The sequence below is a fragment of the Micromys minutus genome (assembly GCF_963924665.1).
Source record: "Micromys minutus genome assembly, chromosome: 23".
In the NCBI taxonomy this organism is placed as follows: Eukaryota; Metazoa; Chordata; class Mammalia; order Rodentia; family Muridae; genus Micromys; species Micromys minutus.
The window spans coordinates 28210222-28237879 of NC_137958.1; the positions used below are offsets into that span (position 1 = coordinate 28210222).

Here is a 27658-nt window from a genome sequence, read left to right on the forward strand (position 1 = left end):
TTCTAATGCAAATGTTTTTACTTGCGTGCAGACCAAATATGGATTAGCACTAGTTTCCTTTCCATCTTTTGTTTGTTCAACATTAAACTTTTTCCCCTGTTCCCGTTATCACCTCACACTGAGATCCTTTCATGCTTTTTAAAATTCCTCTCTTACTTCAGAATTCATTTCCCCCTTGTGGGCAGGGAGAAAAGAATGGTATTATTTCCAGCTTATAAATGTGCACATTGAAGTTCTGAAAACTGGGGCAAAGGGAACATCCGGAATTCTGAAGTGGGCCTGGGACAGCAAGCGATGACCAGACACGTTTTCCCCACTTGGGACTGGCTGGAGGCTTCTGTCCCTGGGAGCTGAATATCACCACCAGCCCTACATGTTTTTCACAGATACTCACTGTGCCCCCCGTTCTTCATTCATCTTGTGGACAGTAAATCCGTCCATTTAAAGACAAGAAGAATTCAGCATTCGGCTGTGGTCTGCCGCACACATGTCCACTTTCCTTACACTCCCTTTGAACAGAACACAGTAAAATCTATTGTACAGCTCACCGGCGTGCGATTGCTTTGATAGACACCGAGTGACCTAATATACACACTCCAGTGTACTCTAATCTGTGGTCTCCCAGCTCCCGCTCGGCGGGAATTCTGAGATGTTGACGGAACCCCGTGATTTAACAGAGCAGCCAGGCTGCTCTTTCACCTCTCACACTGGTTCTGACAGCTGGCTGCCATGTGTAGAGAGAGCCTCACAGGCTGAAAGCCCACCACAGAGGAAGGGCCCCTGGATAAACATACGAGTAAGAGCGTGCTGCTACTTCAGAATTCAATTGTTTTTATAAACCGAATTTGCAGTGGAGATGTTCAATCGCTAAGGATCGGTAAGCCCATTAAAAATAAGGCAAGCCGGGCTTGGTGGAATATTCCAGCCACCCCCAAATAAAACAGTAAAGGTAAATAATCAAATAAAGCACAGTAACACACACAGTCATTGATACTGGGCTTGTCCATTCGAGTTACCTACCAGCCTTTCTCTTCTGGACTAAACCAATTCACCGACACTTGGGGTTTGCACACTCAACGGTACAGAGACGGTGCAGCATTGCCTGGATAGGAAACTCCATTTGTGTTTAAGCTGTCGATTTAATCCACCCTGCCTTCTTACTCTTATCAGGATATTCTTCAGGTAGGAAAGAATGGAGGCTTGAGGCATGACTATCGTCCTAAATATAAAGTTGGTTAAGGGGGGAATAAAAAATCCCTCCTCGGCCCAAATAGCATTGTGCTTTATAATTCATTCTTTTCACATACAGTACGGCGTGTTATCATGGCTAATGTTCTCCCACCGAGCTGCGGTCCTCTTTTGTGGAGCTGTCAGGGTATTAAATTGACGGCACCTTCCACATTTGGATAGAGGTCATTATCCTGTCGCTGGTCTGCGTCGCCTCTGCCGAGCAGGTTAACTGCTTGAAGTCTTTCATCTAGATAAATGTTTCGCCAGCACTTTTGCTGTGTGATGACACGAACCATCCTCGGAGGTCGGATAGAGACACTATGATAGCTCGCTCCCTGTGCGTTCACAGAGCCAGAAAGGGCTGGAGCCCAAACTTCATAATAGGCCTAAAAATAAGGGCGAATGCTCTCACTTTAGCAAGTTTTTCTAGATTTGTGCCCCCCCCTCTCTCTCTCTTCTCTGGTGCTGGGGGTGGCAGGGTCATATGTACCCCAGGCTGGCCTCACACGATTTATGTAGTTCAGGCTTGCATTGAAATCCTGCACCCTTCATCAGGGCTGGGATTACATCATACCTTGTTTAGAAAATAAAAAAAGAGCTTGCTTTTGGTGGTTTTGTTTGTTTGTTTTAATGTCTGTGTTATGAAGGGCTTTGCCAGAATGTGACTTTCAGAAGTGTGTTTGTCTCTTCGGCAGTCCTTGATGGGATATGGGATAACACTTGTTATCCCGAGGAGCAATTAGAAGGACACATCATTAGTCACTTTAACCCTGCTTTCCACAGAGAAAGATTTACTTATTTTTAAATAAAGAGTTTTAGTTAAGTCTTTCCCCCTCTGTGACTGTCGAAATAATTTCAGTCACTTCCACTGCATTATATCTCTGTCCTTGCCATTAGTGTAGTTATGAGATAGGAAAGATAAAGATACTTAAGATTTTTGACCTTACAGGATATGCTAGAATAAACTGTTACCACTTTTAATATTTAAACAGACACCAAAACACCCAAGGAATTAAATCTCATGACTGCATAATTTTATGCCACATGGCCTAATTTTAACCTTTGACTCCCGTGCTTCTGTTTAGCATCGACTTTCTTGAAGTGCACAGGACGATTTCCAGCAGTTGACTGGATTTCCAGTTAGGATTGAAGGTCACCTGTGTATAATCCTCAAAATCCCACGATTAAAACAAAACACCAGCGCTGCTTAGCGAGTGCGTCCTTTGGGTGCTGATCACTCATTTACCTCTCTGTCGGTTTGTTCAGAAGAAACAGGAGAGACACTGGGCCTTCCCTTCGCTGGGGGCCTTTCTGTGCCCGGTCACATTTCCTGAATGATTCGATCATCAACACTTTGCACAACCTGGAAAGCTCAGCATAGCCCATGACCTCTGACCTCCCTGTCTCCACCCTATCAGGCTGCCTTTCAAACATTACCCTCAACTTCTCGTTTCTATACCCCACTCTCTTCTCGCCTTGAGAACCTCTTAGAGCATTTTCTGCTTCCTTGGCTGTCCCCATTTCTCATGACTCCTGTTCCTTATCACCTTCGCTCTTATTCACTGTAGAAGAGGGTTCTTTGCCTCCTATGGATTGGGTGGGTGGACTCCTCCTTAGAGGCACACTGGAGGCCTCCACCGGCCAGAAGGCTAAAGAGATCAGCGTCCTAAGAAAACTGGCTGTGAGTCATCCTTCCTGCTAATTCCTGAATCTTGTTCTGTGCTGTGGTGACGGGCGGGCCTACAGAACTGGGTGCCTGCTCCCCCGTCCCTCCCTTGTCTGGAACCCCATTCCGTTGTCCTTAGTCCTTTCAGACGGCTTTCCAAGGTTTCCATGAAAAGATAACTTCTTCCTCTCTTACCTTGTAACTAGCTATTTCACTCATCTCCCATTTTACTCTAAGGAATTTTATGTCTACCCTATGAAAGTTTGAAGCCATATGATCCTAGAGACAATAAATTTAAAAAATGGACCAATAAGTGTATTGGTACCCAGCAAGTCTCCCCCAGCATGCATCTGGGCTCGTTCTATTGGTGGATGCTCTTCTTCCCAGGATACATCAGCCCATGTGGGGGGCACGGAAGCCCCTCTTCATCTACCTCAATAAAGGGAAGTAGTTTCCAGGAAAAGTTTAGCCTCAGGTCCAATAACTGTTTTCTATTTTGATACATGTTTGTTAAATAATATAACAATTATGCTTGTAATGGTAATTCAACTCAGAAGTCAACCTCATATTTTAATCATATTATCGTGGGTTTTCTATTTAAACAACTATTTATTTATTTGTGTGTGAATGTGTTCTAAAATGTGTATATGGAGGTCAGAAGACAATTTACAGAAAGGAGTAAGTTCTCCTCTTCCACCTCATGTGTTCAGGGAAGGGACAGCCAGATCATTAGCCTTGGCAGCAACCACCTTTAACTACTAAGTCATTTTGCCAGCCCTTGGGAATTTTTAGTAACCTTTAAATTTATGTACATATTTATGATACAGAGTATAAAATAGTGACAAATTGTATTGAACAATATTTCCCCATCCACGATTTTATTTACCTGGTCAACTGCAGCCAAAATACATATAAAATATAATATTCCCAAATCACGGTGTTTTGTAAGATTCTAGTATGCAGTTCAGAGAAATACAATGAAATTGTGCGGCATTCTGTTGCATCCGGGCCCAGGGTGTGAGTAACAGTGTATCCACAGTGTATAGACTACTCTCCTGTTATTCTCTCACCACCCAATCCCATTGGTGTAACAGCTCAACTCTGTGGTGTTACAGTGTTCATATAACACTTCAACACCTCTTTCATTTTTCAGTATGACCTAAGCAGAAGAACAGTAATGCTACCATTTTTATTAAAGTACATTATAGAGGTTAGTGTCTGTGTCTCACTTCATACTGAGTCTATAGGTATATATAGAAGAAAAGATATATTTCACATATTAAAATATATACCATGTATTAACATGCATACCATACATGAACATCTAGGTATTCCCTGGGTGTTTTACAATGTACACCTACAGATAAGAAGGGGTATTATGCTAGAATACAATTATGTTAAGTGTATTGATAGTACTAGTTGAAAGAATATATGATGCAAATTTCCAACAGTTAAAGAATAATTTACTCATTTAAGAAAATGGTGCTGAACATTCCCTGGATGTTTTACAATGCACACCTACAGATGAACATCACACCTGGGGCCTCACACATACCAAGCAAGTGCTTTACCACTGAGCTTTACTGTTGAGCTTTGTCCCTAGCCTGCCGATAACTTTTCATATCAGTTTGACTAGAATGTGGGCAGAGTCGTCTTGGTCTTCTAGAACATGGGTCCGAACGTTTCACTGTCAAGGGTGATGGCGGCGGCTGGAGGCTTGTTATATATGGCCTTTATTATGTGAAGACACATTCCTTCTTAAAGATGAAGTCTTTATGCAGGTACAGGATAAAGCAGGACCTGTCACTGGGCAGGAAGGAAGGATGGGTGGAAACAAAATTTTAGAAAGAGAGGGAGGAACTGGGAGCAAGGTGGCAGCAGATGTAAAGATTCTTCTCTGCACATAAACACAGGTTGTTATGAGTATTTTCAAGGGATGGGTGTGTACTGTCTAGGATTTTGTGCTGTCTAGATGGGAAAAACCATATCTTACCAATTGGATCAGAGGTACTGTGTGCTGTGTTCTTTCATATGGAGACTTAATTGAGTTCAAGGGAAAGTGCAGTGGTGGTACACACCAAGCCCACTGCAGAACTGGGATGTGTGGAACTGGCGTGGTTGTAACCTGCCAAGGAGATTGTGAATAAAAGCAGGGTGGCAAGGTGCTACGCTGGAACAACCAGGTCAGAGAGACCCAGGGGCGCGCAGAGCGGAATGCTTGGGAACTGGTACTACGCTTTTTTCATATTTACCACAACACTGTCTATTCTGAAACTATTGAGAGTCTGACCATAATTGGGTGTTGAATGCTGTTAAATTCTTAAATTATTTTGGGTGTGATTTATTTATTCATATTTTTATGTGTATGGGAGTTTTGCCTATGTGTTTGTGAACCATGTGCTTGCAGTATCCATGGAAAATAAAAAAAGGCAGTGTGCCCTTTAAGAACTGAAGTTACAGACAGTTACTAGCAACTATGTGGGTGTTGGCACTTGAACCCAGGTCCTCAGAAAGTGTACTTAGCATTCCTAACCACTAGACAATCCCTCAAACCCTGGGTTAAATTGTTTTGCTTCCCTTTTCATAATAATGATATGTTTTCCTTACATATTGTTAATGTGGCATATTTTTGGACCTGGTCTTACTGCATTGCCCAGGCTACCTCAAACTAATAATTTTTCTGCCTTGAATATACAAATGCTGGCATTATAAGCTTGCTCCACCATACCAGTCTATTCATGTGCCTATTTTTTCTTTATTTCTTTAGTGAGATAAGTTCTCACTATGTGTCCCTGGCTGGCTTGAAATGCAATGTGTAGACCAGGATGTCATCAAACTCACAGAGATTTTCCTGACTCTGTCGCATGTGCGTTGAGATTAAAGGCATGAATGACCCTGACAGGCTAGTCATATACTTTTAAAATAGAAGAGATTTAGACTTGTCTTTAAAAAAAAAAAAAACTAAAACAAAAAACTATGTAAAACCTTTGTCTTAAGGTGCCGATGTTTTCGATAAACCAAAACTTTATAGTCTTTATTATTTATAACTGTAATTTTTAAAGCCCTAACATTAATTCTACTTTGACAAAAAATGTGAAGATATGTAAATAAAAGTCTAACAGATTAACAAAAACATGCATAAAATAGTAAGCACAGACAAGCAGGCAGAGAGAGAGGGGGATAGAGAGAGAGAGAGAGAGAGAGAGAGAGAGAGAGAGAGAGAGAGAGAGAATAATTTGAACCCTGGAAGTGCTGAACAGATGTGAGAAATGTTTATCATTTTATCATTTGATTTTAGTGCTATAGCTAGATAAGGAGACAAAGTTGTGTTTTCCCTTCAAGTATCAAACATGCATATTCAAAGGCTGATCAGTGACCACTCAGGACCCAGGACTTCTGGACCTGTATACCTGCCCCAAACCAAAAGGCCCTTTGAACCTCACGTGGTAGCAGAGCACTGAGACTTCTCACAGAAACTCAAGTTCTCCTCCTTGCTTTGTTGTTTGACTTCCTTACTGTGGACATAAACTCGAAAAGAAGCTGAATTCCTATTTGAATTTAGACTTGTGCAGTTAATAAATCAGCAACAGCCCACACCATCTACAAACATGCAGATTTTGGCTCCTGAGTTTTTTTTCCTTGTATTCAAATACTAAAAGCTTGTCTACGTTGTGTTCAATGAATAAGATTTCCTTTATTGGCTCCAGACTTACCTGAGGACAACTATAGGATCAATACTACAAAGATTCCTCTTCACCTTGTGTGTCTCTCTGTGCGTGTCTGTGTGTGGGTGTGTGCATACATGCATGCGTGCATGTGTGTTAGAAGATGTACTAAGGCTCTACCTTTTGCTGGCTCTGAGCACTGTGATTTAGTTGGTCTAGTAGTCAGTGTTCCCTGCGGATCTCCTAAACTGGCCTACTGACCTGGGATTATAAATAGGCAAGCCACTGTGCTTGCCTGAATTTTTTTATGAGTTCTGGGAATCCAAACTCCAGGAGTCACGCTTATACAGCAAGCCCCATCACTGAGCCATGGTCCCAGCCTCCACAACATTCTTATTGTAGAGAACTATATACATATAAGAGGTTAGCGTGAGGGACCCTGTATACTCTTTGTCAAAGCCTCTCCCCTCTGGCCATCACCCATTCTCCCAGTGCTACTCAGTTGACCTCACGACAAACCCTACTCAACTATGTGTTTTTATACACAGTTGACTTTTTATTTTTAATTATGTGTATGTATATGTGTCCACGAAGGCCAGAGGCTTAGGAATCCCCCAAGAACTAGAGCGTGTAAACATTTGCCGTCAGTTCAGCAGATGTCCGATTATCAGTCAAATGTCTCTTATCTCTGCTTTTGTGTTTAAGCAATTCTTACTTTATTTAAAACGGTCACAAAGCACAGAAGTGGTGAGATATTCCAGGCATCCAAGAAAACACGTGAAAAGACTCCACTGCTACCATTAATGGCAAAGCTATAGAAAACAGAAAAAATTCTAGTATGCTTAGAATTTCCCTGCATCCACAATTCCAGGCATCAACTGCAAGCCTTGCAAACTGCCCCTGGTAGGGGAACAGGATCCCTGGGTTGTGAAATATGTTTATTCTTGAAGTCGGATGTATGAAACAAGATATATTCAGGAAAATCTATCTATTCCTGGCTCTCCCTGTCCTGGACACTTTTCTTATATTTTGTAATATTCCTTCCATTAAGTAGCACACATCATGCGATGTCTTCCAATAAGCCACGAGTTGTGTTAATTGTGTATAGGTGGGGGGAACAAGGAGGGAAGTCGGACTTCTTCCTAATGGGAATAGGTAAGTCTGTCTCTATTTATGACTTGATTTCTTAGATCAGTGGTGGTGTGCTTTGTTCTTGGCACAAGAGCACCTACCAACAGCCACAGCACTTTAAGGAGAATGTGAAGAAACAAAAGGGAAAGACGATCAATGCAAAATCCCTTTTATCTTTAGGGAAAGGATCCATCCAGATACAAGATTCACATTGGAAAACCTAATCTTGCATTGGGAGTCTTGCCAAAGATTTAGGTATGAATGAATACATTTTGCCTTGGGAGGGGGTAGAGGAAGAGGGAGAGGGACAGAAAGAGACAGACAGAGAGACAGACAGACAGAGAGCTATGTTCACTGCCCTAGCTGGGGGAGCACTCTTCAGAATCTACCAGTTTACAGGCAGCAAGTGAAAAAAACATAAGTCTAAGACTCTAAAAGATTTCATCTAGTTACAAGATGCAAGATTCAAAGCTTAAAACAAAACAAAAGAGTAATTAAGACAACTCCTTTCTATTGAAAGAGAAAAACAGATTGTTTCCATTAATTTTATGAGTGGTTTTATTACTGTTAGCTAAAAACTAGGCCTGGGTTGGGGTGGCGCTCAGTGGGAGGGAGATCTGACCAAACCAGCATACCATCCTTTTATGTCACAGACATGCCTTGCATAGTATACTGTAGCCACACCCACCCTGGGCCTTCCCTTCCTTATCCATGTCCTGCTGGGCTCTTGGCCCCTGATGCTCAAGCACTGCATATTAAGCATCCCAGGTTCACCTATCAGCTTTCTGATCCTTCCCTGTTCTGCATTCTTCTGTCTCACTCCTCAATTCTTGTAAGTTTCTCCAAACTAACTGGACAGCAAATTCTGCCTGTTTGCCAGCTCTCTTTGGTCCTCCTGCACCCTGATTGGTGGCAGGCAAGTCTTCCAGAATACCTTTTACCTAATGCTGTCCCTTCCCAGACCTATAACAGTAACCCCTCATTCTGTGTGACCTTCCTGTCACTCTCAGTCTGCTTCTGTCCTGCTAGCATTTACCCCCACAACATCCCACATTCTATGCTCAGAACAAATTCCATCCTCACTTGAATTTTATTCAGAGTCAAATTATAGGAAGTTCAGCCATTTTGAGGGAGTACTAGATTGCTGCAATCCTTTCTATTGCTAGAGGGAAGACACACAAGGAAATCAGATGTTGTGGCAGATATATACTGTATAGCATTCTGTTCCCCTACCACATAATAGGAATCAGCTGCCATCATATCCAAGTAGAGAACCACGGAATCCGGAGCAAGAGAAATTCAAAGGTCACCTTGTGCGCTGTCCCCTTGTTTCTTTGCATTAAAGAGTAAGCAGTTATATCGCTAGTTGGTTTATAGGGTATGGGGAAAATTCAAGGTTTTATTCTTTAGGAATTTGTTATTCAAATTAGACATGATGGGTACTGAATCGTTCAGGCTGGCTGTTTTTTCTATGACTTAATACAAGAAATGTCTATACCTTGTTCATACCGCATGTCCAGATGGGTTATTGAACTATACCGCTCACAGACTGATGTTATTGCCCTCCTGGGAATGAGATTTGCCAATTCAGATGCAGCCACCTAATTCTGCCCTGGGGATAAACACATTTCATTAGATGGTCCTGCCAATGCCCGCTGTTTCATTTCCAAAAGACCTGGGGAAGGCGTTTCAGAAGCCGGAGATCTGACATTGTTGAATGCCATTACTGACGGACAAGCCAGTGTATGGCCTCCAGGGATTGGATCTGACCCGGGCACCAAGGAAATTAAAAAATAAAACCAACAACAGAAAGACAAACCCAGGGATATGTGGCAGACGAGCTGGAGTGAGGTGGACGAGGCTATCTGATGGAGAAATCACAGCACTCCCGAGGCTCAGTGTGATTCTTAGATACCGTTGAAGAGGGAGACAGGGTTTTCACATACAGCTGAACCAGGAGTTTGGTTATTACAAAGAGATAAACAGAGAGGCAAGATTATCATATATAGGTGCATAAGGGGTAGGCTTGGCTAATCTTGGTATGGAAAGCAGTCTTCAGCAGTGAATGTCTGTGGGGAAAAGCTACTACAGACATAGCTTTCCACACTATCAATGTTCATACTCGGAAGGCTTTTCCATCCCTTGAAGCTCACTCAGAGAAGTCTCTGGGACTCTTGTGGTGCTGAGGCATTGAGGTTCTTGACATGGCTGTGCCTATGCCAAACAGTACTCATTCATTATTCAGGACTTGATCCCCCTCGCCCTCCCCCGCCACACACACACACACACACACAACTGATAGAACTATTGGCAAGTATTAGAGATGATATTATATTTTTCTAGAGATCAGTAGTAAGTCATTGTTTGTAATTTTCCTTGATCTCAGAGAAGGCAGGAGAGACTTCCAAGAGAGACAAATCTGGAGGCCAAAGAGTGAACTCGTGTTCGGGTATGGGAAGAGGCACAGCCAACAGCTGTCTGTCAAATCAGAATTGAGAAGAGCGGCAGATGGCATCCCAGTGAAGTGAGCTATTTCTCTCTCAGGTGTCACTGAACATCAGTCACTCATCTTTAGGCCAGAAGAGGGTAGCAAACTGCAGCCTAATTGACTGCCTCTCTTACCTGTGGACACCAAAGGTAGGCATCTCCTCACAGAAGCAACCCGGAAGGCTCTTTGGCCAGCCTTCTACTCAGTTCCTAGTGTTCATTCTTGTATCTGGTAACTGGTGTTACCATCAGCACTGTGGTAGATGATGCTTTGACCAGGCTTGACACCTGATGCTTCTTCATCATGGCCCAATCCAAGGACATAAAAGCATAGCTGCACATGCCTCTGAGAAAACCAAAGTTTTCTGTCCGTTCTCCTCAACGCCTACAGCAGACCTTCCAAAGACATTCAAGTTTTCTTAATTAAAAGCAAACAAATAAACCAAGCCTCCTTTATCATCTAAAAGAAAGACATGAAAGATGTAGAAAGTTTAGGTTCTTCATTGTTGGAAGTTCATTTCTTTTTCCTTAAACATCCTTAACATTGGCTTAATTGTAGAAGGGTTTAATGCCTGAGAAATAGAAGAGGTCTCTATCTGCATTTTTAGAATCTTGCTTTCCTCAAAATATCACAAAGTGGTGTTTGGGTGACGGGCATGCAGAAGTGACTGTCAGTGTTTCGAAGGAAAAAGGAAGGATGAAGCTTCAAGAACAAATGAGCCATGATTTGCTGCATCTTTGGGTGGGGAAAACTGCACAGAAACGTCCCTATGCCGGATTCTTAAACTCTTAGTCTAATGTTCAGTAGAAGGGATGATATAAATTTTTTAAGAAACTGTGTGGATCAGGGAACTGAAGCAAGTCTGTGCAAATTACCTTGGACACCCAAGCCAGCAAGCAGATCAGCAGGAGGAGTAATGTAGGGGAGCAGTTAGGTGTGGTTGCTATGGCAACCATATGCTGATCAAAAAATGTCTGCGAACTCATGATTCACACCTGACTCCACATTCTCCTTCTTCTTACCTGCCTCCTGAGGGTTTGAGGTCCTTGGAATCTTGATGCTACTGAGTCACCTGGAGAGATGCCATAAAACCAGAAGTATCTGTCTCCTAACAAGAGGGGCACACATAATGCTTGTGCCTGAGAGGAACAGGTTAAAATGTAGACCGGTTTGTCTGGGGAGGGAAGGTAAGGAGGCTTCCTGGCCATGTGCTGGTATGCCACAGCTCTGGCCTGACAGAACCAAAGCAGGACCACAAAACCCTGCTGAGAAGGGTGGGAGAGCCAGAAAAAGGCCCACTGGTCATAATGGAAGCAGAGTTGCTCCAGAGAAGGAACGGAACACTGAGCAACTTATATACCTCCCCTGAGAGGTTGCCATGATAGGAGACCCGGAGGCATAGTACACTCCCCACAAGCACTCAGATTAGTTATGTCTGTAGTCTTTTCTGCGAGGAAGGTGGGTGTCCAAATTCACAACAACTGAAAGCTTTTGGTTAATGTTGATCCTACCAAAAACAAACAAACCGAGGGAAAATAAAATAAAATGAGAGTTAATGACTGCTTTAGAACTGATTCCTACTTACCTTTCATCAGACACCAGTGTTCATAAAGAAGAAAAGGAAAGGACAGTGACACACACACACACACACACACACACACACACACACACACACAAACACCACTGCTTGGGAAAGATGCTTCCCACTCATCTCCTAAACACCTTGGGATGGTCTGAGCAAAGACCCACACAGTCCCTGAAGATCCCCTGTTCGCTGTCGCCTTCCTCAAATAACAATGTTTGATCCTTCCGAAGCTCTCTAGAAGGAAATGTGCCACACAGGCTGCGATTTTTAACACCCCCCCCATATATAATAATAAATGGAGGTATTTCTAGACTGCTTCCTTTGTTCCTTCATGTCCAGATCATGGATGGCATTTCCCTGACTCTGTGTTGTGGGCTAATGTCTAGCAGGAGGGAGGCTGATTCCTGCCTCAGCTCACTGCCATCTTGACTGAGATCCTTGTTCCACAGTCTACGGATCTAGTGGCAGAAGGCAGAAGGTCCATGCACCATCTGCAAATTGTGTGACATACTCTGCATGTAGCTAAACATGCTGCTTCCTGGAGAGACTGGTCCTGTGTTCATCCGGGTCTCCCGTTTGTCTTTAACTGAAAAAGTGAAGGACTGCCGAGTCTCCGAGCCCTGCACTCGAGACTAGCAGGTGTATCATTGTATCGCCAAGTGGCTTTTTTTTTAAAACTCCTTACTGATTTATTTTAAAAAGAAAAAAAAAACACAGGGATTCATTTACAGATTTTAAGGCATTTTGGCATAATGTTATATGAATAATTTTGTCAGTACTTAATTCTTTTTTAGAGGTTTGATAGCATGCCTAGAAATCCCACTAGTTACCATAAGCATGAAGTACATGGCGTTTTCTTAAGAATAGAAAGGCGGTGATATTCAAGAATCCGGTTTCACGGTTTGGATATTTGTTCATTCAATTTGGAAGCAATTCAACATAACTAGAGGTTAAGTCTGTATAGGCCTGGATATCAGTAGCCAATGATTTATGGTCACGAGATTATTAAGGTACAGGTATGCCCTTAGCATGATAGCCCTCCAAATAGTGCCCACTGTTGTAGTATTTATACAATTCCACTGAAGAGTCTTCTAATATAAAGGCATGCTTTCTTTGGTTTTGAAGCATCTCAGTTTATTTGACTGATCAGAGAAATGTCCTCCCCCCCCCACCTCCAATACTAATGCCTTCTCTGACTTCAGTCACCATCTCTAATTTTACCCAACATGCATCGGAGTCTAAAATCCAACCTTATTAGAATTGCTCTTGATAAGAAAGTCCCGATTCAGCTTTATTATATTAATCAAAACACACGTGTTTTATGGCCTGTTCGGACAAAGGTACTCAAAAAATTGATTATGAGAATTCTATTGACTGTGCTACTAAATTGTGGGAGGTTAGTAATTCAAAAATGAAAGAGTGTTTCTGAGCTGGCGTTTCAGGCCCAGGTTCATTTCTGTGACAGCTCATGCCGGGCACCTAACTCTAGCATTTGCCAAAGGAACTAAACCAGAGTGGCTCACCGGAGCTCATTGGACGCATCCTCTTTTCAATCGATAGACTTCATACAATATGCTGTCTTTTTAATCATTATTCCTAAATGGAACTGGGATGATTCCCCCTGTGATAACATGAAACAACCAAGCAAGTAGGTTCTTTTTCTTTAATTCCAAATGACACCCAGTATTGAACAGCCAGAGCTTTTGAAAAGGACTTAACAGGAAGTCATGAGACGTGATAGGTGCTTAGGGTGCAGTTTTAATGCCAGCAGACTGGAAAACAAACAGCCCAGCCCAGACAAGACGAGGCTTTGTTCTTTAGCATCTCTGTGAAGAGGAAATAAGATCTTTCTGGGATGTGCTCCCTACTCACAGTGTAAAAGGGAAAATGTCACATTCTTGCCCTACTGCATTGGGGGGTGGGGGGGCTGGTGTGGGGCAAGTCGAGGGGGCACCGAGTCGCCTCTGTCACAGACGCCCTGTTTGTTTAATGTGCTTGGTGCTTTTGTTTCAGTCTACTGCAGTGGACAGTATAAAAGCACGATCTATCCCTCCATCCCACGAGCCTGGAGCACACGGGCTCCTCTCACTGCATTCTCCAGCTCTGTTGCTACTGGAAGTGACACACTGACCCAGACCTGCAACCACTTTCTTGGCTGTGGTGCTAAACCACAGGGTTGTTGGCACGTCGATTGTCTTATACCAGGAGGAAGCCAACTGTGTTAATGTGAATGCCTTAGTTGTCTGACATCACAGGCTCCACATTTTTAATGAGCTGCAACTCCTCGTGCGAGACAGGCAGCCACAGTGGACCGAGATGAGTGACAGAGTGACAATGTTTTCTAATTTAGTACAGTTGCTCTTTCAAGGGCTTGGTGGCATTTCGGAACGCCAAATTCGGCAATTAGAAAGTCCGTCTGAGGTTGTGTGTTAATCAGAGACAGCTGATCGTGTCTGATTTATAAAGCAATGAAGACAGCACAGCAATAAAGACTCTGTCATTCTTACATTTCTTCTCTTTAACTTTATATAAAGACAGGAGTGAACAAACTATGTATCAAGCACCTAATGCATCTTCCCAGGGCATGAAATTCTCCAAGTTGCCCCCAAGGGCCATGTTTTCAAAATTATGGTCCTTAGGAGGAAGCTTACTTTCTATGTCTTCATTCAGCCTCGCGGGTAAAATAAAACATGTCAGCATTTACTATTACAAAACCTGGTACTTAGCAATTGCAGTCGTCACTGGAAGAAGCAGCTGAGCATCTCCAATCGCATGGTCTCTCAAAGAGGAGATCGGTTTCCTCTGACCCTTTCCGCAGGAACTCAAGAATTCACAAGTGTGAGGTGCACACGTCTTTCCCTGGGTTGGGACTTGAGATGCCCTGCTCAAAGCACCGCTTCCCTACACATAGCATAAAGTCTCACCTCCTTTAAAAGCTTCTACTCTGCCAAGCTGGTCAGCCTCTCAGCCTCCTTGCCTCTGTTTGTATCTAAAGCTCACATGCAAATACACTCCTCCTCCACCATCAGCCTCTTGCTGCCTCCAGGGCGTTGACTGGGCAACATGTGTGGGTTGATGTTAAGGTGATACCTGATTGGACATTTCAGAGGTAGGCAGGGAAAAGGCTAGGAAACCCTAAGAGTAGGAGAGAAAGGGATTCTGGGAAGAATCAAGATGATGCTCAAGAAGGAGGATCTAGATCCAGGTGGAATTAATTGGAGATAGGTAGATAGGAATCCTTTTAAGGGTTTCTATGGTTCTTTTTATCTCGTTTAGAAGGGCAGTTTGTATCTTTGTCCATTGGATGTAATCTTACTGTGTAAAGGGTTTGTGGATTGAGAATTTAATATATAAACCTGCTTGATAAGCTACCGGGCTTTGGAGTCAATATTGGTACGGGGCGGTAGAGAAAAGGAAAATGCCGGGTTGTCATATCCACCCCGGACAGAAGCAACAGGGCAGGCGGAGTGAACCACCTGGGAAGGGAACACTGGGGAAAGGGTGGCTTGTAGACCGTGTGATATAGTCTGCACTAGAGTGGTGTCCACAAAATGAGACCTCGGGGGGCCGATAAAAGCTTAAGCCATCCTTTTATTATTTACGGCAACAAACACGAACCCTTCGCCCTTGTCGAGATGTTGTGTTTGAAGTTACTTTTCTTTCTTTCCTTGTTTTTTTTTTTTTTTTATATGTATATATGTGGTGTCCCTGTGTGTATGCATGTTCACGTGTGGGCACACAGATGTAAGCACATGCAGATGTTTTCATTAATTGCTCTTCACTCTACTTTAGCTAAGGACGGGCCTCACACTGAACCCAGAGCTTGCCGGTCTCAGCCACTCACTGGGTGACAAGCAGCCTCAGATTCAGGCCAAGTGTGTCCGCAGCAAGCGCTTTATCTACTGTGCCATCTCTGCATCCCCTGAACTTGCCTTCTTAATGAAAATTCTTTGTTGTGTCAGCAGTTCTAGAAGAATGCTTGCACATCCCATTTTGACTTGGGGATAGTTGCCCTGGTCAAACTCTTGAGCTCTTAAAGTACCACACAGCTCTGATACACGTTTGGCGATCTTCAAAAAGCAACACATTCCTGACTGGCCCTGTTCGACTGTGTCCTGTAACACAAAACACTCCCAATTGCTAAGATCCAGGGAGGCTGCCTGACCACTCTCTTACAACATTTCTAGAAATGTGGACTTCCACTCGCTCATATTAGTTCAAGTGTGTGCATGTGTTTCAGATCACCATTGGGGCCTTGCCTTTTTAGTAAGTCCTAGCACTATCCTCCCCTTTACATTGTAAAACTATACTGCTCTTAAAAATGGCTGTCTGGAGGGGACCATGGGGGTTCCTGTCTGTAGTCCCAGCATTTGGAATGTTGAGGCAGGAAGAACAGGGTATATGGTAATATGACAAAAAAAAAAAAAAAAAAAAAAAAAAGAAAGAAAGAAAGAAAGAAAGAAAGAAAAGAAAAAGAAAAAGGAAAGAATTTTTTTCAGGAAGAAGAGATGCCTAGTAAGTGTTTCCTGAGGGAACTTGGGTGGGAGTTAGATGGAGACTCTCTTCTACCCCCACCCTCCGCAGACTCCTCCCCAGTACTTGAACTGTGCTAACCTGTGTTTCTCGTCCGTTAAGGGTGGCCTGTCAGCACAGGCACTCCAGTAAATGGGTCTGTGGGGTGCACATCTGTGGAACTGTGCTGAGGAGCAGGTTAATAGTGTGACTCTAACAGCCTGGAACAGAATGTGACTCATTAAAACCTCAGTAAAAAGAGATGGCTCCAAAAACAGAGTCAAGGTTGGGTCTCTTGTAAGGACAGGAGTGAAGAATCCCAGCTCCGTCTGGAGTTGAGGAACACAGCCTGGCCTGGATCCCATCTTCTTGTCCCTGAGCTTTATTGCCCTCTTTGCTTTTTATCGAGTTTGTGGCTCGTGTCTTTAGCTGGAGACACCAGCATGCTTCTCATTTTTGTGAGAAGTACCAGGCTTGCCCTCTCTCTTCTTCTGATAACCCCGTTGTTCTTGCCAGGGTTCCCCGCTCATCCTCTGCCGCAGTTTTAAAAATGCATCCTCACCTCAGACAGCCTGGGACTCTCCATCTCTCACGGTTCTGTAAAGGTGTGAGTTCTGCCGCCAGCGTTTCAGCCCGTGATGGGCTTCCTGCAGGCAATATTCCACAAGGCATGGCATGGGTGACTAAAGAAATGAGGACTTTCAAAAATTAGATTATGGAAGCTTCTTCTTCCATAGGACATGGTCCTGTTCTTCAGATGTGCTTATTAGAGTAAATGGTAGAACATTTAGGATGGGAGAAGGTACCACGTGGCTTCTCACTGTAGTATATGTATGCTCTGGAATGACATACTTTTACAGTTGATCGTGACCATCATAGCGCTGCAGCAACTAATGGCATAATAATTGAAGAGGATCAGACACTTACACAGCAGCGTGTGGCTTTCTGGGAAGAATGGCACACTGGAGAGCTTTGCGGTTCTTGGCCGAAGCTTCCACATGCCAGCATCCGGCCATCGGTCTTTGATGAAGGAAATGTCCATTGCTACCATTGTCAAGTAGTTTCACGGTACAGTCCCCGGGGAGCTCAGCTGTCCGTGCCACAGCCACATCCCAGAGCAGGGAGCCAGCCTTCATCTCGGCTGTCATTTCCTGCTTAGGAAAAGATAAATGCTATGGAGCATTTTGTGATAGTGCACGAGGGTGTTCTTGTAAGAGTGGGCATAGCTAATGGAATGTGCCAGTCACGTGCCTGGCTGTCGAAGAAAGTTCTACTGTAAGAGTTTGAGGCCTGTAGTAAATTTACCATCGCAAATTTACATAACGTGACAACACAGTTTACAGGCCAAAGATCCCTGGAGGTTGAGTGGCAGAATTGGGAAGGGGAAGGTGACAGAGGAGACTGGTACAGCGAACAGTTCATCCCAAGACAGAGCCCGTAGCCAAAGCAAGCAGAAAGGAATCAAGTCGGGAACCATGTGCCTCTTCAGCTGGAATGCAACTGGATTTATGTGTTCTGCAAGTGGCTGTTGTCACTGCATACTTCACTAATACAGAATTAGAAATTCCCTGTGAGCCTGGTGTACCGACACCAATCTCTACCAAATGATTGTATGTTATCTGTATATGCTATAGAAATTAATTTTAGCTTTGCAGGTTTTATGAAATAAAATAGTTCATCAAGTGGATGCAAAACTATAGGTGATCATATACCAAATTTACAGCCTTACATTTTGGACCATAGTGCTGCGTGAGTACTTTAAGAAATAATGGGTTTACCCAAAATGGAGTCAAACCTTCTCTGAAATATTCTAATTAAAATGCAGTGTGGACCTTTGTGCCTGTCTGCTAAATATTATAAGCAGTCTTACGGGATTTGTGTTTGTGCCATTGTAAGTTGTGAAAAATGCTCACGCTGCTGAATTCTGTTTAATTTATTTAAATATATCTTAATAAGCCTGTAATGTATAAGGAGGGTTAAGGCATCAAAATCCTGTTTAATTAACTTACACTCACCTGGGAACCAGTCACTTGTAAAGGTATGCTGAGCAAATCAAAACGCTTCAAATACTAAGAAAGCCTGGGAAAGAATAAGCCAGCTTGGTGAAGACTTTCCTATTAGCTTTGTTATTGAAATGGTTTCAGTGAGATATTTTAGACCTCATGGGCTTTTTAATATTTTACATACATATAATTATAATTTACTGTATTGGTGTCATAATTAATTTTCTGTAAATTTATATGTTTAATACCTGATTTCTGTCTTGGTACTGAGGGGACTGCACCAAGACTCTCCCTCGGCCCTCCTGGCACTCCCTAAGGTGGGCAGCACTCTGAAGACTGTCAGTCTTTTGTCCATATGTGTCTGAATTATGATCAGTGTTTGGCATTTGCATGAGCTCAATTTAATAAACAGTCACATCGTTTTCAGTCAATACTGAACATCATATAATGCCCGGCCTTTCATGAGGACTTCAATAAATGTTTGAGACTAATGATGAGTATTAAAATGATATGTTAAACCCGTCTCCTCGGTTGAGAAACGCTTTGTTTCTGAGATGTCAGACTTACAGCTTTGCCTGGAGTTTTTCTAATTAAAATCACCACTTTGGCACAAAAGCTTAAAATGTGCAGAGCTGCTGCAATTAGTGAATTGTGCGTCCATATGGATGTTACCAAACAGCTTTCAACTTAAAGGATTTGGGCTATTTTGAATGATGGGCCTTCTGGTAAGCTTAAAACAAAGCTTGTCTTTCTCTGTATTCATTTTAATTAATAGTATCTTGCTGGTCTCGACGATGTGTTCTCTTCTGGAGGAGGAAACATGATTATCATAAACCAGAAATAAGTCACAGAACCAGGCTTAACTAAGTCTCTACACGTATCTGCTTTACACTTTCTCTCCTACCCTCTGAGTCAGTACAGGGCTAGAGAAACATGGAAAACTGATTTCAGATGTTCTAAAAGAAAACCTGCATTTCTAACTGAATCACAATATGCACTCAGTAAAAGGATAGTAAATTAAACTGTCAGCAGACTGTCTGAATTGATTACAGCATCATTTAAAAATGTCCAGAATATAAAAACTGATTATGTGGTGTGTCCGTGCACCTAAGTGAGAATGTATATATGCACGTTACACACACATACATAAACATACACATATTTGTATATATAATTGTACTTAGCAATTATTATCTAATTTGTACGTTTCAGTCTGTGAAATAGTTGTGCTTGAAGATGAATTAGATAAAATAGTGATTTTGGTTTTTTTCTTAGTGCTTTAAACAAAGTGACACAGAGCCTTAGAGATACGTTGGTGGCTGGCCTTACACAATTTCCATGTGATGTCTTCTAAACATGAAAGTCGGGAGAAATAGTTTGAGCTTCATTTTTTTACAAAACCAAAAAAAAAAAAAGGTTTGTAGACAGTCTGCACTTTAGTAAAGACTCTGATAACTAAGAATTCTCAAGCCACTATCGGAATATTTCAGAACCTTCTGACAGCCACCATACTCCTATGAGCAATCGAGGTAGGTCCGATTCTAAATACTGGTTTGAAATCCATGCAGCGGAAGCGTTCCTTGGAAAGTAGTGGTTGGGTTGTTAGAAAGTTGGGGAACATAAAAACAGAAAAATCAGAATTCCTGTAATTTCCTAGAGAACATAGGAAAATTGATTCATCCAAGGCATAAACCCAGTGAGTCCACTGTTGGAACTGTACCAGGACAAGTCCCCTTCGCTGTGTTCTTTCTCTTTTGTCCCTCATGGAAACCCATTGGCCGGAACCTCGAGAGTTGGCACAAAGCTGCCCTAACTTCTCCATATCACCTGGACTATTTTATTTCCATCTTCCAAGCAAGTAACTAATTACATACTTAGCTTTAAGTGCCGCTATGTCTCTACTTGGAATTCTGCCTCTGAGCGGTAGGTTAACATTAGTTTTATTCTAACTCAGAAACAAATAAAATTAAACTCAATTAAATGATAATTCTTTTTTAAAAAAAAGATAGGATTTCTCTGTGTAGCACCAACTCTCCTGGAACTCACTCTGTAGACCAGGCTGGTCTCAAACTCAGAGCTCTGCCTGTCTCTGCCTCCCTAGTGCTGGGATTTAAAGGTATGCATCACCACGCCCAGTTTATGACGTTCCATTAAAAAAAAAAAAACTTAGTTGTTTTATAAATCCTATATTGTCAAAAGTTAGTGTTTCTTCTCAGTTGAGACCCCTTCATGGTCTCTGCAATAGAAGAAATAAGCCAGCCATCCTTCGGCCATACCTACAACCTGAGAACATCCTCTCCGTGACTTAGGTGATTGAAGAAAAACATACAGTTGTTTTAATTTTGAACCAAAATAGTCACTTTTCTTCTGAGAGGCTTAGAGGGGAATGTTTCTAAATCTTCCTGTAGGGCAAAGAATACTTTAAGGAGGGACAGTGAGCAGACGGGTTGCGGGAAGCCCACAATAAAAATAAACACCAAACCTTGGAGAGGGTAAACAGGCCAGCATGAAACACAGACCATCCGATGGCACACAAGGCGCCGATCCGGGTCCTCGGTGCCGCTCTCCCTCCGGCGCATAAACGGCATGCATGTGTATGGTGGTGTGCGAATGTACACACAAAGATTTATCGGCGAGCACAGAGGGAATTAGAAAGAGCCCGACCTGTTTTTTAATTTGAGTCTGTTTGCTTGCATTTAGCACTTAGGGGCTTCTACATTGAGCTTGCTCAAAAGGCTGAGGAAGCACTCATGACTTGTGCCTCAAATCAGAAATGCATGAAGTGCAGCTGCAGAGATAATACATTTTCCCCCAAAGGCTTTGGCTGAGCAAATTAGGTGTCAATGGGGTGCCCGCACGGGCTGTACTCTCTCTAATTAGTCTCTTGAGCCTAGTTGGTGGCGGGTACGAGATGATCTAATCAATTGGTCTGTGTCTGATGGTTGGTGTAGAAATCCTACCAGGCAGACTCTCTCCCACAGGTCACCCACCTGCGCAGCAGGACTCCTCATTTTCATTTCTCATCTCCGCTATCACACGATGCTGACAGTTGGTTTTAAGAAAATTGAATCCAAAAACGAAAAAAAATTATATATATATATATAATTATATATATATAGTTCATAGGGCTCATGGGTCAGAACAAAGTTGCATTATGGGTACCAGCGATCCAATTAATTAATATTTATAGCCAGGAAGCTCTATGTAGATACTTCTGAATAAGGATTTTATCAATTGAATCCAATTTCTTCTTTAAATCACTCATTTTAGGAAGAAAGAGCATTGTGAAAACTGAAAACTAGTTAAAAAAGGGTACCCAGCTGTCCAGAGATGTGCATACCTAGGAGTAGCTATGCTCACCAACCATTCAGCTCACACTTTGTATTCATTTGTATTGTGCCTGTGATATATTATAATTAACAATAAAGGGGAAGAGGAAGAGTCACATCACATCATCTTTTACTTGCCTGTCATAGCCTGTCTCCATTCTTTCAGTCCAAATGCCCACCCATAAAATTCTTGATTGCACTTCCCTTTCTAAAGATGTCTTTCTATACTTTCTGGACGACTGGAAGCTAACACAGTGAGAGGATGGTCATCTCATGTTCGGCAAAAGCACCCACTGGGTAAATGGCGTGAAATATGAGCTGTTCAGAGCCATCTCACAGAGGTAGGAGGCGTGCTGTTAATGGCTCCTCTTCTACCCTCTTAGTCTTTGATTCTCCCATTAAATGTCAGAACTCAAAGAAGTGGGTTTGCCATAACCACTGCATACACCATTTACTAGTCAGTCATCGATAGTGTGTATTGGTGCTTCCTATCAAAGTCTGCCACACTCTTGCCTAATCACACTGCACCTTAGTTATTCTAAGTGCATGTGATTCTCATATAGATTGCAGTCAGAATCAGAACAACACAAGTACCAAATAAATAGTATCAGGATATAGAAAACATCTTAAATAAACTCAAAAGTGTATAGTGTCAACATAATTTATTGTTACTGACTAATGGTGGGTTTGTCAAAATCTTTCTCCTCTATTCCAAGCCAAGTAATGGGCACCATGGCTGAAGTAGCTGCTTGGTACAGACCTGTTTAGCTTTGGTGACTATGTCATTCCCTCCCATTCCCATGGTTTCAGGTCTTTCCTTTTCATTTCCTGTTCCTTGTCAACTAATTCCGGTGTGCTTGAGCTGTGCCTGCGCTATGCTCTGGGTACCTGTCGGTTTAATCTGTAATATAATTATGCCAATGCAATAATTAACTTGCTTCCTCAAATGAAATATAGCAAGAGGGACTATGGCAAGCTTCAGGAAGGCAGCTTGGGCACCAGGCCCAACCATTCTGTTGATTAAAGTGATGGGAGAAAGGAGAACCAAGCTCGGACTGATTCATTTGGACAGTCACATGGGTTCCATGTGTAGGCAAGCACTTGTTAACCACAGCAAGAGGGTAGTTGTGGACCTGTGTTATGGAGGTCTCACACAGAGATCTCTGGTCCACATAGGTATACAGACTCAGGAGAAGGGGAGAGAGCTCGGGCAGGAAGGGGGAACAATTTCCACCCCCTCTGCCCCCGGTGCTGCCCCATCTCCATTACTACCACAGGACATCAGGCTGGGATGACCCAACAGGAGACTCTGGCAGGGGGTGCAGGGGAGCTTCTGGTGGCAGTTTTAGCAGAGGAGATCTCTTCCCGAGAGGCAATATTACAGTTCTTAGAATAGAAGCTCTCAGACTACGGAATAATTCCTGCACACTTTTAACCCTTCTGGATAGGCTTCTTATATACAGTTCGAGGTCTAACCACATATACTTCCTATTGGCTTGGCTTGAGAGCTTGGAAATACCTCATCTACATACTTGGGGGTGTGATCCTGCTTCTAAGTGACTGGTCTGTCTTGAGCCTACTCGATGACTTGTGGTCACGTCTTTATGTATGGAGGAGAAACTTGGGGCATTATCTATGCAATTCAAGCCTCTCTACATGGGGCTGTGGGGGACTGTAGCTATGTAAGAGAGGCCTGATCTCCCGGGAGACTAGGAAGCTACCTGCCGTCCTTTAGGGTCCCCAGGGCTTCAACTTATCTTGATCAGAAATCAGGGTACCCTTCACAGCCCACAGACCCACAGGTAGTATCCCTGGAAGAGTTAAAATCTCATTCTGCTTAAACTTCCTGGGATAAAAAGAATGCCTCTGTCATTTCCTTTAATAAAGGTAGGTGGTGATGAGGTAGGGACTGGACAAGGATGCTTGAAACAGAAAGTGTCCTTGAAATACTGTGGGAAAAGTGTTCTCTCGTCTTAATCTCAGGGACCCCAGAAAGGGTTTTTAAGCATAACTCAGAATGTGTTTTCCTCCATGCGGATTGCGGAAAGACCACTTTATTTCTTTCTCTGGAAGAAAGAGGTAGGGATAAGGCTCTGGGGTTGTTCTATGTAATTGTCTGTGCTGCACTGTGGCTTCTTTTAGAAGAGACTTAATAATAGTATCTCTGGGCAGAGGTAAGGGATTCCTGTGAGTAGAGAATGCTACACTGAGCAGCAAACATTTGAAATAACAGTGGATGAATTAGGACTTGGAGATAGCAAAGGGCTAGCCTGCTGTATCTATCCATACCAAGACCTCACCAGAAATGTGATAGAAGGCAGTATTGACTTACATTCCATCCAGTCAGATGGCAGAGCGCTCTCAAGAATGAAAGGGGAGCCCTACCCCATGCCAGACCCAAAACACAGAAAATGAATGAAAAACTGAATTTGCTGGAAATCATAGAGGAACACATAGGATGGAATCTTTATAACCTTATAACCTTAGATTTCACCATGCATTTTTAAATGGGACACCCAAAGTATAAGTGATGAAAAAAAGTATATAAGTTGAACTTTATCAAAACCCAAAGGAGGTAGTCACTGGCAATCCATACTAGAAGTTACTTTTGAGTTGTATGATGAGAAATTAATGTCCAAAATGCATGAAGAACTACAACTGAGCAGCAACAACCAAATGAATTACCACATGAAGAAAGGACTTGAATGGATAGTTCTCTGAAGGAAGATTTCCATATGGCAGCTAGGCTCATAAAAGAGTGTTAGAGACCACTAGCTATTAAGGGAAGATAAATCAATAAAATGAAGTCAGTTCACCATAGGAGAACAATTCTAGTTAGAAAAACAAAAGGGGGAAATGTGTTGACAAGGCTGTGGAGAAATTGGAGCACTTCTTCAGGGCAAGTAAGAAAACAAACTTTAAAAGTAGAATTTCCTTTTGTCCCCAGAATTACACCCGAGGGTATACAACCAAAAGAGTTCAAATCAGAAACTGGAGCGACACTCACCACATCTGTGTTGACAGCAACTTTATTTGCAGCAATCACGGGGCAGTACTCAAGTTAACCGACAGACGGTTAAGGACCGAGACATGTAGGCATAATGAGACATTACCTGGGCATTTTGTAAAATAATGAAGTGCCGTTGTATACTGCAGTGTGGTGAACCTCAAAAATGTTCTGCTACTTGAGAGCTGCCCAGTGCGACAGGTCTCACACTGTATGTTTTCCTCTTAGACGAACTGTTCAGAATAAGTAACTACACAGAGACAGACAGATTGTTGGTGTTAGACACAGGGTAGGGCAAGGGACCAAGAGACCGACTGCTGTTAGTGGCATCGAGACTCCTTTGAAAGTGATGATACATATTGAAATTACATACAGAGGATGGCCAGACAGAATTGTGAAGGAACTAAGAACCACCAAATTATACACTCGGAAAAGGTTGGTTGTTTGTTATACGACTTTCACCTCCGTAAAGTGAAGGTGAGGTTAAAATTTTGAAAGCTCATCAGAGTAAGTAGGGATGAAGAGAGGGGTATGGGTGATGATGTTCTCATGTGTCATACATGTAAGAATGGGGCGCTTGCTCTCTTGGTTCAGGGATTGAATGTCCTCGGTGCTGTAGCCTGTGTGAAGTCTCTGGAAGGGTCAAATCTGTGTCCAGCTGGAGGACAAGATATTCCTGCAGATGATGACAGGCAGGCCTGGCTGGGCAGTGACCAGGACCACAGTCCCAATCCTAGTTGATGAATGAATGGGTTCTGGTATGGAATGAAATGGATGTTCTACTTTCCCCGTGGGACCTGAGCTTGGGCATTTCACACGATTCCAAACTAGGCATCCTTTTTCCTGCCCATAGGTTCAACAAAGATGAGTAAGAACTTAAAAACAGTATGAAGATTCCTTCATTCTCACTGAACCCCTTGCCTGCAGTGGGTTCTCATTATCAGGATGATCTCCTTGGAGCCATGAAGGCTTGTGGAGCACACTGGGAAGGGAATGCCAGTTCAGGTCATGCTGGCCCGATTTCATGCTGATAAATCTAATGTAACTGACAATAGGCAACCAGGGAAGCGTGTGGCTGGTTTTTAAAAGCAGGGGCAATCCATTTTTCTCAGTCACGTTCCTAAGAACAAACTTGATGATCTGTCCTTCTAATAGTTTGTACAGTGTTTCAGACACTCAATTAGGGCCAGCATTGCCTCTAATAGCTTAGGGAAGGAATTTAGCTGGATATATTTTTCTCTGAATGGTCCAAGAGGAATTTAGCCCATTTACATTCATGTAATTGCTGTATTTCAAGGAAAGAAAATAGTCAGGAAAAAAATTTTTTTATTATATTTAGGAAACGTTTTCATAAAGGAAATTGTTGTACCTCAAATGTGAGTGCTTGGCATATCTTCGGAGGACAGCAGTGAGCTCAGTTTTGTGTCCTCACAAATTTTAATGTCTCAAGTTGTTTAGAAGAAATGAATGACGTAAGGGTTTTTTTTCTTTCTTTCTTTCTTTCTTAATGTAATAGAATTCTCTTTTCCTCCTTCCAGGATTAAGTTGTCATCATCCTGGGAAGACAAAGAAGAAGAAGAAATAAAAATCAATCAATCAATGAGTAAAAGCCACTAATGAAGTGCCCATCAGTTCGAGGGGTCCCTGGATTGGTTTTCTTCTGCTCCCTGCAGTGGATTTCACTGGCAGGGAAATTGAAGCTGGCGAGACCCTGTTTCCTCTGCAATTCATTTAAAACCTTGCACGCATTTGGATACCTTGTGATTTCCAAGAACTATGTGAAGATTAAGCTTGGCTTTACTGATACACGGCATGTATTCTTTGCAGTCTTTTGTGTCTGATTCTGTTTGACTTCCCCTTGCTGCACAGTGTCTCTGTGAAGGGGGTTTCATGCTTTCAGCAGCCTGGTCTTAAATACATTAAGACAACACATTTGGTGTTCACACTTCCTCTGTCATGTCTGCACTTGAAAGCCACACAGTGGCAGGAAACAATGTGTGTGTTTCCCTGAGAGCAGAGAGCACATTCTGCAAACACCAGGAAGGACATTCCTGTTGCTAAAACAAACCCCACGTTTTCTGAAGGACTAGACAGCAAGGTCCCAGACAGTGGGGCCCTACCTGTTACTTGCCTTCGAGGACATTTGAAAATGTGAGGGTTCTCTCTCTCTCTCTCTCTCTCTCTCTCTCTCTCTCTCTCTCTCTCTCTCTCTCTCTCTCTCTCTCTCTCTCTCTCTCTCTCTCTTGGAAATGAGCACACATTTACACAGGAGACCAAAATGCACTTGACATTTTCAATAGCATGGCTGTTTCTGAGCAGGTTGTAGGTAGAGAAACAAGCACCGAAAACGAAGACAGGGTGGGTGAAGGTTGATAATTATTATTAGTTTTTTAAGCTTGTAGAAAGCAAAGGCAACTTTTTACATGTGTTCTGGGTCTTGTCAACGTCTTACTTTTTCCCCCATCAACTCTGTATTATTAAACTGTTATACTCTGTATTTTTAAACTGCAGAGAACAGTAAGAAATACGATTCTTAAAACTTGGGTGCAAAGAAAAGAAAATCTGCCTGTCAGGATAGGTTCTGAAAGCAGTCTTGACTGATCAAAACTTTAAAATCAAATTTATCCAAAGTTAAAAATTTGCTTACTTATGACAAAGGACCTTTAAATTAGATTGTTCAGAAACATTCCAAGCTGTTTGGAAGGTATCACTGGGTACCAGACTTTGAACCAGTCTTTGGTAACAACTGTTCAAAGGCAGATCTTACAAGCAATGCAGGAATGTTGCTTTAAGAATAAAAATGACAAAGAAAGGCCCTTGTTTTAAGGACCTCTGGGATCTTCCAAGTTGAGGACAAGTCTGTGCCACTGGGGGAGATGTCTGCTCTAGCAGACACTGAACCCTGATCTGGGGCGGCTGCCCAGTGCAGGCTACTTCCACGGGCAGCCTCATCTGCAGAATCCCAGGAGAGCTGGACCCAAGGGACAGTTAGGAACCTTCATGTGAAGCATACCCTTTGCTCCTCCTGACACAAATCCCCAT

The 27658-nt window shown here is 42.7% G+C and overlaps 1 protein-coding gene across 1 annotated transcript in view; it reads left to right on the top strand.

Moving 5' to 3' along the window:
- CDK14 (cyclin dependent kinase 14) overlaps window positions 1–26721 on the top strand; it is a 511537-nt gene extending 484816 nt beyond the window's left edge. Inside the window, exon 15 of the mRNA XM_080936223.1 lies at window positions 26155–26721. The gene's annotated coding sequence lies outside the window, so the exon portion shown is untranslated. The remainder of the gene's footprint in view (window positions 1–26154) is intronic.
- The last annotated feature ends 937 nt before the right edge of the window (window positions 26722–27658 follow it).